This window comes from Triticum aestivum, chromosome 2A (assembly GCF_018294505.1).
Source record: "Triticum aestivum cultivar Chinese Spring chromosome 2A, IWGSC CS RefSeq v2.1, whole genome shotgun sequence".
NCBI lineage: Eukaryota > Viridiplantae > Streptophyta > Magnoliopsida > Poales > Poaceae > Triticum > Triticum aestivum.
The window spans coordinates 537732891-537748702 of NC_057797.1; the positions used below are offsets into that span (position 1 = coordinate 537732891).

Here is a 15812-nt window from a genome sequence, read left to right on the forward strand (position 1 = left end):
ATAAATCTTTACCTCCGGACCATTCTGAAACTCCTCATGACGTCCGGGATCTCATCCAGGACTCCGAACAACTTTCGGGTTACCGCATACTAATATCTCTACAACCCTAGCGTCACCGAACCTTAAGTGTGTAGACCCTACGGGTTCGGGAACCATGCAGTCATGACCGAGACAACTCTCCGGCCAATAACCAATAGCGGGATCTGGATACCCATGTTGGCTCCCACATATTCCACGATGATCTCATCGGATGAACCACGATGTCGAGGATTCAATCAATCCCGTATTCAATTCCCTTTGTCAATCGGTATGTTACTTGCCCGAGATTCGATCGTCGGTATCCCAATACCTTGTTCAATCTCGTTACCGGCAAGTCACTTTACTCATTCCGTAACACATCATCCCGTTACCAACTACTTAGTCACACTGAGCTCATTATGATGATGCATTACCGAGTGGGCCCAGAGATACCTCTTCGTCATACGGAGTGACAAATCCCAGTCTCGATTCGTGCCAACCCAACAGACACTTTCGAAGATACCTGTAGTGTACCTTTATAGCCACCCAGTTACGTTGTGATGTTTGGCACACCCAAAGCACTCCTACGGTATCTGGGAGTTGCACAATCTCATGGTCTAAGGAAATGATACTTGACACTTAGAAAAGCTCTAGCAAATGAACTACACGATCTTGTGCTATGCTTAGGATTGGGTCTTGTCCATCACATCATTCTCCTAATGATGTGATCCCGTTATCAATGACATCCAATGTCCATGGTCAGGAAACTATAACCATCTATTGATCAACGAGCTAGTCAAATAGAGGCTTACTAGGGACATGTTGTGGTCTATATATTCACACATGTATTATGATTTCCGGATAACACAATTATAGCATGAACAATAGACAATTATCATGAACAAGGAAATATAATAATAACCATTTTATTATTGCCTCTAGGGCATATTTCCAACAGCTACTATGTTAGCCTTTCCGGGATGATAATGCAATCTCATATCATAATCCTTGATGAGCTCCAACCATCTCCTTTGCCTGAGATTTTGCTCCTTCTGCGTGAAAATATACTTCAAACTCTTGTGATCCGTGTATACTTCACAATGGTTTCCAATAAGAAAATGTCTCCAAGTCTTCAATGCATGCACTACGGCTGCTAACTCCAAACCATGCGTGGCATAATTCAACTCATGAGGTTTCAGCTATCGTGAAGCATACAAAACAACTCTTCCCTCCTGCATAAGCACTGCTCCAAGTCCTCGACGTGAAGCGTCGCAATATACTTCGTAATCCTTGCGCTGATCTGGCAGAATCAACACTAGCGAGGTAACCAAACGTTTCTTCAACTCCTGGAAACTGGCCTCACATTCCTCAGTCCATTTGAACTTGGTATCCTTCTTCAACAACTCCGTCATAGGCTTCGCAAGTTTTGAGAAATTCTCTATGAATCTCCAGTGGTATCCTGCAAGTCCAAGAAAACTCCGGATCTCTCCAACTGTTGTTGGTGCTTCCCAATTTGTCACAGTGACAACCTTGGTGGGATCTACTGCTATACCTTCTCCGGATATAACGTGTCCGAGGAATCCAACTTCCTTCAACCAAAACTCACATTTGCTGAACTTGGCATATAGCTGATGTTCTCTGAGCTTCTCAAGTACCAAACGCAAATGCCCCTTATGCTCCTCTTCATTCTTTGAGTAGACCAAAATATCATCAATGAACACCACGACGAACTTATCCCAAAACTCCATAAACACCTTGTTCATCATGTTCATGAAATATGCAGGTGCGTTAGTCAGACCAAATGACATAACAGTATACTCGTACAGCCCATACCTGGTGGTAAAAGCCGTCTTAGGTATATCCTGCTTTCGTATTTTTAACTGATGGTATCCTGATCGCAGATCGGTCTTGGAAAATACCTTAGCTCCTTGTAATCGACCAAACAGATCATTGATCATCGGCAGTGGGTACTTGTTCTTGATTGTTACCTCATTCAATCCTCGATAATCAACAACCATCCTTAACGATCCATCCTTCTTCTCCACTAGAAGTACCGGCGATCCCCAAGGCGAAGAACTTGGGCGAATATAACCTTTATCCAGTAACTCTTTAATCTGCTTCTTAATCTCCTCCAAATCTTTTGCGGGCATCCTGTATGGTCTCTTAAATATGGGCCATGTGCGTGGCAAAAGCTCAATCAGAAACTCAATATCTCTATCCGGTGGCATGCCTGACAACTCCTCTGGAAATACGTCAGGGAAATCCTTCACCACTGGTACTTCCTCCTGCACAACTCCTGATAAGGAATTTACTTGGATCCTCTTCGGCACATGCCGAGATACATACTTGATCCTTCTTCCTTCTGGCATCGTAAGAAAAATTGACTTACTGGCGCATTCAATGTTCCCTCCATACTTCGATAACCAATCTATGCCTAATATCACATCCAATCCTTGAGATTCCAATACTATTAGGTCCGAGGGGAATACATAGTTACCAATCCTTAATGGTAATCGATCACACCATAGACTAGCCATATACTCTGCTCCAGGCGAGGTTACTAACATGGGTGACCTAAGGGCTTGGGTTGGCAGTTTATACTTATCCACAAATCCCCTTGAGATGTATAAATGCGATGCACCAGTATCAAAAAGGACGAGTGCAGTAAATGACTTAACCAAAAACTTACCTATTACTGCATCTGGCTGAGCTTCAACCTCCTCCACATTAACGTGGTTCACCTGTCCCCTATTGAAAGGGTTCGGCTTCTTCCCAGAGCTTACATTGCCATTTCCATTCTGGGCTTCAGGACATTCATTGGCGTAATGTCCAGTCTTCTGGCACTTATAGCAAGTGACTTGGCTCAGGTCTCTCTTGGCTGGTGTTGATGGGTTGGTATGGTTCTGGCCATTGCTTCCTCCATTCCCATTACCATTCTTGGGGCCATTATGATTGTGCGAGCTGCCTCCTCCGTGGGTATGCTGAAAATGTCCTCCCGGTTTAGGGGTAAAATGTGGCTTCTGCTGAGCTCCAGAATTGTACTGCCCTTGTCCATACTTCCTCTTGCGGTTTTCAATCTACTGTTGTTTCCCTTCAATCATAAGAGCGTGATCTACCAACTCCTGATAGTTGTTGAAGCTTGCTACCATCAACTGCATGCTCAACTCATCATTCAGTCCTTCCAGAAACTTCTCCTACTTACCTACATCCGTAGCAACGTCATCTGGGGCATAACATGCTAGCTTACTAAAGTCATCCACATACTGACCAACTGTCCGTCCTCCTTGGCGCAAGTTGCGAAACTCACGCTTCTTCATGGCCATAGCTCCTGCTGAAACATGGGCGGTACAGAAAGCCTGCTGAAATTGGTCCCATGTCACCGTGGCTATAGGGTAGGTGATAGTGTAATTCTCCCACCATGATGCTGCTGGTCCATCTAACTGATGTGCGGCAAAGCGCACCTTCTCAGCATTAGTACATCCTGTAGTGGTTAACTCCCTTCCAATCTTGCGGAGCCAATCATCTGCTACTATAGGCTCGGTGCTACTAGAGAACACTCGCAGATTCAGCCTAAGAAAACGGGTTAAGTGATCAACATGTGGTGGCTGTGGGTTGTTTTTGTTGTTGTTCCCCTGATTCTGATTCTGGACTAGCAACTGCATCAACGTATTCTGCTGCTGGATCAACTGAGTGAGCTCCGGTGGGAAAGCAAATCCATTATCACGTCTCAGAGGCATCTGGGGTTTAGAAAAGATGAGACTATAGAATAGAATGAGGTCTAGAGGGAAAACACTACCCATATGCACATGAGGCAAATGCAAACAAAATCACTTCATTCAATTAAACAAGGGCATACAACGGTCTATCTATCGTTACAAAAGTGCTCGGGCTATACTAGATACATGGGAGAATACTACTACTGATATGGTGGTCGACTAGAAAAACTGCTCCAATGAAGACTCCATGATATCTGCTCCAGCTTCATCAACATAGTCATCATCACTATCATCCGGGTCCGAGTCGGTGTCGTCGATGGTGATGTAGTTCTCTGGACAAGTGTAATCTTCGTCTTCTCCTCCAGTTGCGGGAAATCCCATGAACACTTTTAGCTTCTTCTTCAGATCATCACTCTTCTCTACTAGTGTTGCTATTTCCTCCTCATATCCATCGCGTGTAGACTTGAGTTCTTCCTCCAGCTCCGTGATCTTGGTCATGGCCTTCTTCAGGTCTATCATGCATGCGCATATCTGGTTCTCCTGGCGTCGAATGTGCTGGTTTAACTCCTGGATGAAAGCTGCAATTGATCTATCCTTCCTGGTGCTGATCATCTCCCATTGCTCATCCCGGCACCCACAAATCTGATAGATAGTATCCTTGAGATCCTTGTGGTAAACTTCTCCAATGCGCCCCATAGTGATGTGGGCTGCCATACTCTTTCCTAGACTCCAGGTTGGTGCATCAAAGGAAAACTCTATGGGCTCAGTGACGGGCATGAACGTCCTTCCTGGAACTTGAACTTGAATCATCCAACATTCCTCTTCAGGTAAAGTGGCATTGTAGGTCCCGGTGAAGCTTGGTACTCCGATGTTCAGGTATCTAGTGACTTCCTTCAAGTGACGTCCAAAGGGTGTATCTTCATCTGGTTGCGTGAACTTGTTCCTTGCATCCGCCATCCTAAAAGAGTAGAAAAGATGAGGAGTCAGAAATGAGAAGAGTGAGTAGTGATCTAGGGCTTTTAGCTTAGTGGTCGTGTTCTACAGTCAGCGTGGGCTCTGATACCATCTTGTAGCGACCAGACCTCAAGCAGTCTGATCTCTGTGCTTTAGTGTCATCCTTGGATCAGTAATGCTGACACGCACAGTACTTGAAGGATTTATAACAGAGTAGCAATTACACACTTATTACATCAAATGTCTCAAAAGAGAACTTATTACAATAAATATGGCTTAAGGCCATCTAATAACGATAACAGTGGAAGGCTTGGAAGATAAGTGAGTCCATCAACTCCAACGGCATCACTGAGTATAGAACCACTACCTAAAGGCACCTTACTCGTCATCTGAAAAGTCTGCAACATGAACGCTGTAGCTCGAAAATGGGTCAGCACATGGAATATGCTGGCAATGTAACACATAGAGAGTAATGAAATAATAAAGCTATACTACATGCATATTTGGCTGGTGGAAAGCTCTATGGTTACAGTTTTGCATAAAGCCAATTTTTCCCTACTACAAAGGAATAAATTTTATTTAACTATCATGGTGGTTGTTAAACATTGAGAAGATAGACATCCTCTCAATCCCAATTAAGTATCATCATTAAAACCCAACAATATTAATTTAAAGTAACATGATGAGATTCACATGATAATCCAAGTACTAGATACTCAAGACGTCCATAACTGGGGACACGGCTAACCATGATTAGTTTATACACTCTATAGAGGTTTGCACACTTTTCCCCACAAGACTCGATCTCCTCCGTTGGGATTCTCGCACTGCATGATGTTTGAGAAATGGATGACCGAGACATAGTCTTTTAGAAGTGCTAGCACCTTACGATCGGGTAAACAGTACCAACCTACATCCCCTACATCTACTAGTCTACCACTGTAAGAGTTCGCATGACTTAGTTAACTATGCTAGAGCCCATAGTAGCTTGTGGATGCACACGGAAGTTTCTAGTATGAATAATCTCATGATCCCTTTGAGCCTGGGTGGAGGTCCATAAAGAAAAACAGGCAATCGCTGGAATACCCAGGTGCCTCAATCCACCCAGATGAGTGTTTAAGTTGCCACCTTAAATAAACCATTAATTTATCAATCTCACATCTGTCATGGATACACTCACCCAATCCACGTCTACTAGCATAGCATGGCATAATAAGCAAACGTAGAAGTAACTCCCAAGGGTTTGATAATAAAACAGGTAATAGGTACTGCCTCATCTACTTCCCAAAACCCACAATTTAATTAGATCCTAATCATGCAATTGTTTGAGGATTGATCTAATGCAATAAAACTGGGTAGTAAAGAGGTATGATCAAAGTGTTACTTGCCTTGCTGATGATCCGCGAAACCTATAAATTCAAAGTAGCAAGCGGCGCACTCCGGGTACTCTATCGTAAAAAAACAAGCATACAATAAGTACTCATCTAATGCACGGGTAAAACTCAAATAAGAAAACTAACCAGAAAATTCAACTTAAGAACTCCGGTTTGCAAAAAGAATCAAATCGAACGAAACAACGAAAGTCAAACAGCAAAAGAAACAAACTTCGTTTACTAATCTGGATCTAAGTCAAATTTTACAGATGAAAAACTTGTTTGAGTTGGTTAAACGGAAAGAGGGTTTCGAGACGAAACTCCAGGCGCTTGAATCCCCTGATTCCGATAAAAGAGCGAAAAAATAAACTAAAACAAAAATCGGATCAGAAATAGCGATCATAAATAACCACGGAAAATCCAAGAAAAAGAAAAGCTGACGAACAGATTAACGAACAAACGTTCGTTTTCTGAAACTAAACGGTGAACGCGTTCGTTAAAATGAATGAACGAGCGAACGCTCACTAAACAAATAAACCAGGAAAACCGATTTATAAAAAAACGAAACTAGGGTTTCTAAAAAAACGGATCGGGTTTAAAAAAACGGACCACGGCGGCAGCGGCGGCTATACCTCCGGCTCGGCTCCGGCGGGACAACGCGGGGTGGCGGGGCTGCGGCGGCGGCGGCGGCTCCTGGCGGCGGTGCAAGGTGGCTCGGCGGGGCTGGGCGGCGACGACGCTAGGCGGCTCGGCAGGGCTGGGACGGGGTGAGGGCGGCGGGGTGGCGGCGTATTTATAGGAGGGGGGCTCGGCCGGCTTGGGGAAGGGGCGACGGCGAAGGCGGCTCGGGGTCGGACTCCTCGAGTCCGACGGTGACACGGCGGGGCTGGCGGTGGCGCTGGCGAGGCCGGCCCGGCTCGGCTGGGCCTTGGCCCAGTCAGGCTCTCGCGCATTTTTTAAATAATTCCACCGAACTGAAAATAAATTCTAAAACAATAAATAAAAATCTAAAAATGCCAAAACAAATTTTCACCGTCTAAATAAAATATTTAGAATAGGATGAACATTTTCTTGGCCCTAAAATGCAGTTTTGAAAACGTGCAATTTTTCCTAAATTCAAATAAAATAGCGAGAAAATCCGAAATAAAAATCTTACTTGATTTTTTATTAAACCTTCAATATTTCTTTATTTTGGGAAAGTCATTTTATTCTCTCTCTCTCATATTTTATTATAGAAATAATTGAAGAAAAAATAAATAAAATCAATGATCCTATTTTCAAAATTTGAGAAAAACCCAAATATGAAAATAACGAAATCCCCAACTCTCTCCGTGGGTCCTTGAGTTGCGTAGAATTTTTGGATCAGGCCAAAAACAAATAAAATATGATATGCGGTGATGACCTAATGTATAACATTCCAAATTGAAATTTTGGGATGTTACATAATACTAGTAGTGATGGACAGGAAACACGCTAGTACTAGTTAAATTAGCAGTAGCACTGGATAAACACGCGCCGCGGCTATATGTCTTAGCAGTAGCGTGTGCCGCACGCGCTACTTCTAAGTAATACCTGTAGCGCCTTACTAGTAGCGCGGTTCCCCGCGCTACTAATAGGCATTAAACCCACGCTACTACTAGGCTTTTCCCTAGTTGTGGGTGGTCCAGGTGAAAGCAGCGGCTCGAGGAGGCAGGCAGTCGTCCAGGCAGCGTCTCGAGGGGGCTTCCTCCTATCTGGACCTGTGCCTGCGCAGGGACGACGGCTCGGCTTGTCATGGCCGTGGCTGGAGGATGGAGGAGGTACCGGGGTAGCTGCCCCGTGGAGAAGGTGGATGGTGGTGCGGTGGATGTGCGACTCTTGTGGCGGAGCATGGCGGATTGTGGTGTTGTCTCTCCCATTGGCGAGGCTTGAGGCGCCGTTTGTGGTGGGATTGTCCTTGGTCGTGGGGCACGGTGCTGGGCGAGCGTTGCTCCGATGACACTGGGCAGTGCGATGGTGGCACATTGCCTCCTCTCGATTGTAGGCGGTCTTGACACTGGTGGCCTAGGCCCGGCGAGCATGGTGGCTTGGAGGGTTGGTTGTCGGTGGTGGTCTTGGCGGTGGGTGGTTTCAGCTCCGTGTGCGAGGTGGTGGTGGAGGCGGTTGTGTTGCGTAATGCGACGCCTCCTATAGTGTTGGTCGACCTGATTGAACAACTCCGGAACTTTGGATTTTTGTGATCTTGGGCTCGGAGAGATTCCTGCTTCGTAACACCGGGCCTAGCAATGGCGACGTCCGTGGACGACGTTCCCTCCTTGGAGGCGTTGCTTTGGCCCCGATTCGACTCCCTCCCTCGTGCTCAGGGGAAACCCTTGGTCCGAGCTCTAGACCAGGAGGCGGCGACGTCATAGCGTCGTTAATTCATTGGAGGCCGTCTTGTAGCTCGAGGAGTCCCAGTGACATGGCTCAAGTCGGTATTGGCTACTACTCTGGGCGTGGGCCTCCGAGGCGCAATGTACACCATCATTGGCGCCCTCCTGACGACATCGTCTTTAGGTCTTCCTAGGCCCCATCGTCCACTTGTCGACTTTTTCTTGGCGCAATTGGTGGGGTAAGTTGGCATGTGTTGTCATTGAGTCTTGGTCTTGTTGTAGAGGTCTCCGGCGTCAGTTGTGATGTGGCTTGGTTGCTATGTGGCTTGCCTCGCTCATCGTCTTTGGCATGAGGTTGACCTAGGTGTAGCATCGTATCGTAGTTCACGTGATGGATGTGTTCGGTGGATGTGGATATCAATCCTTGTGATTGGTGTGGTAATGGCCAAACGACGTTGTATCCGGCTTCTTTGCCGCTTGTTCTTTACTTTTGCAGGATAAAACATAGTTTTATTCCATGGTAATACTGCTAAAACAATATATGATACACATGCTTATGAGTATTCTAGAAAGGAAAGAATATAAATATTTTTCTCTAGAACACTCATCCGTTATATATTTTTGCATTAATAGTTTGTTCACTACAGACAAAGTAATCAATTATTGCAAGCCAGATGTAGTTAATTATCGGATTCCCTGATACTTTCCAAAAACAAGAACTCAGTTTGTTTGTACATAAATACTACCTCCTCCGTTTCTAAATAATAGTCTTTTCAGAGATTTTAATATAGACTATATACGGAGCAAAATGAGTAAATCTACTATCTAAAAATATGTGTATAAACATCCGTATGTAGCCCGTATTGAAATCTTAAAAAAAAACTTTTATGTAAAAACGGAGGGAGTAACTAATTGTTCATTTTTTTAGAAAAGGATATGATGGCTAGCTTTATTGAATTAGAAAACAGATACATCGTTTAAGAGTTTATCAACAATGCAATATGGGGGATCATTCACCCAGCTACTCAAACACTTATTACAAAAACTATAGCAACAAAATTTACCAAATGATAACAATGTTTAAATTTGACCTTCCCAATCAAAGACGCCGTATCAACACAATCTGCAAAAATAGATGTAGCCGCATCCCACCATTGACTTTGGCCAGTGCAAAAATTGATCACATTCAGTAAATCAGACTCAGCTTCTACCCGATTGAATCCAAGTGAATTAGCAAGCATTAGTCCATCCTTTATTGCCATAGCTTCCATAGTCATCACATCTGCAGCAAAAGGAACAAATCGACATTGTGCAAAAGGAACGAACCATTACGTAGCACGACCGCCGTTGCACCTGAACCTTCATCCTCAAAAAATGCAGCATCAACATTGGCCTTAATGAATTTTGGATCCGGCTTCGTCCACTTTTGAAGAAAAGAACACTAATTGTTCAACACCACCCAAATCATATGTGGTCCTCGATGGAAATAATTAGTAAAGCTTGGCAGATCAATATAATCTACTAAATAAAATATCCAAAAGTACAGATGAATTGCAAAAAATGATTTAAAGCTTGGCAGATAAAATATAATTTGCTAAAATATCCAGATGTACACAATAAATTACAAAAAAAAGATTACACCACCTTGGGTCAGCGTGATCTGCTCCGAAATAATTAGTAAAGTTTGGCAGATCAATATAATCTACTAAATAAAATATCCAAAAGTACAGATGAATTGCAAAAAAATGATTTAAAGCTTGGCAGATAAAATATAATTTGCTAAAATATCCAGATGTACACAATAAATTACAAAAAAATATTCCACCACCTTGGGTCAGCGTGATCTGCTCCGAAAATTGAGGCATTTATATACGAAAAAAACGCGTGGACGGTAGGATTCGAACCTACGCGGGCAAAGCCCATATGATTTCTAGTCATACCCAATAACCACTCTGGCACGTCCACTGCTTGTGTTGACGACTGCACCCGGTGTTATATATACGGTGTTTTTGTCAGGCCTGTCATCTCCATAATCCGCAATGCTAGACGTGACTGTCGTGTTTCGTACTTCGGGGTCAGCATTATGACAGCAAAACATATTACTTAATAAATCAATTTTTCGTACTCTATCAATTAGTACTCATATTAGCAAGAAAATATATGATGATTCAAGACATCTCAATGTATGCTTCTTTGTTTGTTAGGGTAAAAGACAACACCATTACTTACAAAAGCAAACTGCCGGTTTAGTAAAGCCTAGTTGAATGCCTGTGTGCTGCTACGAAAAAAAAAAATATAGACCCAAATATATGCCATTTATGATGGCATGTGGTTTCAATTAATATAGGGTTCGGTTTTCTCCTGCTTCTTTCATCCTTGGCAATCGTCATGTCTCCTTAACCACCATATCCTTGTATGAAAACAAAGTAACATATTTCATCTGGGTCCTCCTACACCCTTGACTTCCATTCTCTTTACCACATTGCTCTAGCATTGTCACCACTTCAAGAGTCTAGTACATTGTACCTCTGAGTTACAAATGAAATGCTTCTAACCAATCTTGAGAGATAATGACATATTAAAATTCTTATTTACAAGATGCATGTAGTGCAATGACAATGTTTGTCTCCTTATTCTTCGATGTCAACAAAGATAACGCTTTTGTGTCCACAAGAAACATAGAGAAAGTAATATGGTGTATATATATGAGAAAATAAACAAAAACAAATGTCCGAGTAACAAAGTGGCAATTCCCTTAGACTTCTCCTATTTTTTCATGTTATGCATATCGTCCAATGATGAGTTGTGATTTAGAAATTTAACTATAACACATGGATAGTACGAACCCAGAGTCACATCCATTTATTTAAACCAAGTTTCTTCACTGGAAGTATCATGCACTACTTCCCCACGACCAATTGACGTTAGTTCGGCTCTAGCCATTCGGAGCGCAAACCCCCATGGCAGCATGCCCATCAAGAAGCTTCACCGGCTAGGTCTTCCACGTCTACGGATATGAGGGAGAAGCTAGACACACATCTGACGCCGTTGTCTCTTCATCTTCTTCCGGTGCAAACCGTTCACTATTGTAGCTCCCTAGCACGAATAAATTATTTAGCCGTTGGAACACTTCAGGCCCCCTCCCCTCATTTCCTTTAGTGCTTGCTCAGCTGACCAATAGACAATCTAAATGCATGAATATCAATATTTAATTTCATATATTTTTAATTCACAAAACAAATAGTTTCCAAAGTAGATTAATTAAGGCATAAGCTAATTTGATTATATGACTAAAGGTTTCATATTTCTATCCCCGGTCGAAGTAAAATTTTGCTCTAAATGCAACACATGTATGATGTCTTAGCTAGATCTATACGAGGGCCCAATTCATATTTTTGAAGACTAATAGAAATTACAGTATGACTACGTATCTTGTCCCTCTATTTGAAAAAAGGAAGAAGCATCTAGTAGTACTTCTGAAATAGCAAGGTCTTGCGAACCAACCTATGGTTGGATGGTTAGTAGGATAGGTATCCTCAACCTATCAGAGTTCAAGTCCTAGACTTGACACTGGTGCTTAGATTTTCCTGGTTTTATTTTAGGCCTTTCGGCGATGCGTGTTTAGTGCGAGGAGACGTTCCTGTCGATTACGAAGATGCCTATGATGACTTCAACAATCTCAAGATGATATGCCGACTCAGTCTCTCGAAGGTGGTCGTAGGAGTAGGATGTGCGTTTGTGCATTCATAGGGGTGAGTGTACATGTGTTTGTATGAGCATCTGCGTCTGTACCGTGTTAAAAAAAAGAAATAGCATGGTCTTGATTGTCCATGTTTCCTTGCTATTTGTAACAGAACCATGCCATCCAAATCTAGTATCTTTTGTTGTAAAATAGTACAATATTCCTTTTTAAAAAACATCACAAATATTATAGTGGTCTATATGTGGTTAATTAAGGACACCCATTTTGTAGAGCCGCGAGTTTACTATACATGCTATGAATTTCTTATTGTGTCATTTCTTTTACCTTTAATTGAACACGGGACACAACAAAGAACATGACCTTATCAACCCTGTTGAGATACCTTCATTGATGTTTTATAGCCAATTCCATATTTTCTTGACGGTCTTCATAGGGCCGATGCAACCATACTGCCCTTTGATGAGGCAATCACATATTAGGTCCTTAGCTTAAGCATCAAGTTGTCTATTTCGTTTGTCGTCCTGAGTGACGTTGGATGGTCCAAGAATCACTTAACCTTCTACAATCACTCTCCAGAGTTCTTCACCGACATCATTAAGGTGCATTCACATTTTATTCTTCCAATACAGGTAGTTTGTGCCATCAAGATTGGGCGCTTGGCGGGAGTCCTGAAATTTTCTTTAGTCGGCATAACTATAAAGTAAATCACACAGAATAAGGGATCATCTTGCTCTGCTACCAATTATAAGAATGATTAATCGACTAGAGGGAGTGAATGAGAGATTTTAAGAAATTATTCAAAGAAACCAGTTCTTCAAAGAACAAAGAGTTAAACTAAACAGAATATAACAGATTAAACTAAATAGTGCATGCAATCAGAGTCATCAGAACGGTAGATGGCATGCAGGTGATGAAATTGAATGTGTAAACTATCTTAACAAAGAACAAATACAATTCATCACGACAACATTGAATAAGCCAAGCATAAGAAAATGAAGTGGATCCTCAAAGTATTCAATGAAAGTCTTCATAGAGAGAGGGGCGATCAAATTCTTTAGAACATGCAAATTATTTAAAGTAAACATAACCGAAGAATATGGGACCAGGGGCTCAGTGAAGACATTCAATATTTTTTGCACCAGTTCAAGTTGTTGTGATAACTCTACGTGTGATTGCGGGGGGGGGGGGGGGGGGGGGTTGAACTCGGAAGAACGAGTCTTCACCCCGTTCTCTTTGAGCTAATATCACTTAGACCTCGCCCAATCAATCATGGGAGATCTCCAAACCTTCATAGACTTGTTCGCCCGACAATCCACAATTACTATTGGATGCTCTGAACTGACGCCTAACCGTCTAGAAGATCACAATCTTCAAGAGTAACAAGTCCTTCAGTGAGCTCACACATATTCTTCAGTGATGCTAAATCACATTGGCTATTACACACTGAGTTTTTCCTCACAAAGGATTCGCTCAAAATCATGATCAGCATGGGTTGCTCAGTCGACACTTGTCTCAATTTCACTCGAAGCAACCATCCAACTTATGGTGGAAATGGGTGGCTATTTATAGTCGGCGTCATAGCATAAGGGCCGGCATGACCGTTGGACAGGGAAGGCCTGCCAACCATCTGTCGCCGGCAAGGCAATGGTTGGAAAATTGAACTCTCAAATTCCTCATGGTGGGAGAACCAAACTGTTGGTTTTCTAACTCTTCAGCGACGACTTCGACTAAAGCGTCCCGAAGAATATCATTTCGGACACTGAATAAAAATATTATGTATTAAAAGAGATTTCCAAAGTCTTCACTCGGAGAAATAGGTTTGGATTGAGAAAACTTTGGAAATATTGTCTTTTTATCACCTGGACCCCTCCCCTTTAATAGTATAAAGTGTCATATGACTAAATGTAGAATAAAAAGAACTATAAAAATACTAAGTCTTGACGATCTAGTTCTTCGGCTAATTCTTCACAAATGGCATGCTGAACTCTTCTATGTTTCCTTCACATTTTAGAGGTCACTATCATTGTTTAAACCAAATCTTCAAGGACTTTCACCAGTGTATACACAGACATATTAATCCTTAACTAATTTTGTTATCAATACACCAAAACCACGGGCACTAGATGTTGGGGAACGTAGTAATTTCAAAACAATTCCTACGCACACGCAAGATCATGGTGATGGATATCAACAAGAGGGGAGAGTGTTGTCTACGTACCATCGTAGACCGTAAGCGGAAGCGTTATGACAACGCGGTTGATGTAGTCGTACGTCTTCACGATTGACCGATCCTCAGTACCGAACGTACGGCACCTCCGCGTTCAGCACACATTCAGCTCGGTGACGTCCCATGAACTCACGATCCAGTAGAGCTTCCGAGAAGAGCTTCGCCATCACGATGGCGTGGTGACGGTGTTGATGAAGCTACCGACGCAGGGCTTCGCCTAAGTACCGCCACGATATGACCGAGGTGGATTATGGTGGAGGGGGGCACCGCACACGGCTAAAAGATCAATGATCAATTGTTGTGTCTCCAAGGAGTGCCCCCTCCCCGTATATAAAGGAGTGGATGAGGGGGAGGGGGCGGCCTCCTATGGCGCGCCCCATGAGGAGTCCTACTCCCACCGGGAGTAGGACTCCCCCCTTCCAAGTAGGAGTAGGAGAAGGGAAGGAAGGGAGAGAAGGAGAGAAGGAAAGGGGGGCGCCGCCCCCCTCCTTGTCCAATTCGGACTAGAGGGGGAGGTGGTGCGTGGCCGCCCTTGGCCACCCCTCCTCTTCTCCCACTAGGGCCCATTAGGCCCAATATACTCCCTGGGAGGTTCCGGTAACCCCTCGGTACTCTGATATATGTCCGAAACCTCCCGAAACACTTCCGGTGTCCGAACATAGTCGTCCAATATATCGATCTTTACATCTCGACCATTTCGAGACTCCTCGTCATGTCCGTGATCATATCCGGGGCTCCGAACTACCTTCGGTACATCAAAAACTCATAATACCAATCGTCACATAACTTTAAGCGTGCGGACCCTACGGGTTCGAGAACTATGTAGACATGACCGAGACATGTCTCCAATCAATAACCAATAAAGGAACCTGGATTCTCATATTGGTTCCTACATATTCCACGAAGATCTTTATCGGTCAAACCGCATAACAACATACGTTGTTCCCTTTGTCATCGGTATGTTACTTGCCCGAGATTTGATCGTCGGTATCTCAATACCTAGTTCAATCTCGTTACTGGCAAGTCTCTTTACTCGTTCCGCAATGCATCATCTCGTAACTAACTCATTAGTCACATTGCTTGCAAGGCTTTTAGTGATGTGCATTACCGAGAGGGCCCAGAGATACCTCTCCGACGATCGGAGTGACAAATCTTATTCTCGATCTATGCCAACTCAACGAACACCATCGGAGACACTTGTAGACCACCTTTATAATCACCCAGTTACGTTGTGACGTTTGGTAGCACTCAAAGTGTTCTTCTGGTAATCAGGAGTTGCATAATCTCATAGTCATAGGAACATGTATAAGTCATGAAGAAAGCAATAGCAGTAAACTAAACGATCAAGTGCTAAGCTAACAGAATGGGTCATGTCAATCACATCATTCTCCTAATGATGTGATCTTGTTAATCAAATGACAACTCATGTCTATGGCTAGGAAACTCAACCATCTTTGATCAACGAGCTAG

At 43.2% G+C, this 15812-nt stretch overlaps 1 non-coding gene across 1 annotated transcript; it reads right to left on the reverse strand.

Annotated features, from left to right (window-relative positions):
- Positions 1 to 10295: 10295 nt before the first annotated feature.
- TRNAS-AGA (transfer RNA serine (anticodon AGA)) lies at positions 10296 to 10377 on the reverse strand. The gene has a single exon. It is a non-coding gene; the product is annotated as a tRNA-Ser (tRNA).
- Positions 10378 to 15812: the final 5435 nt, after the last annotated feature.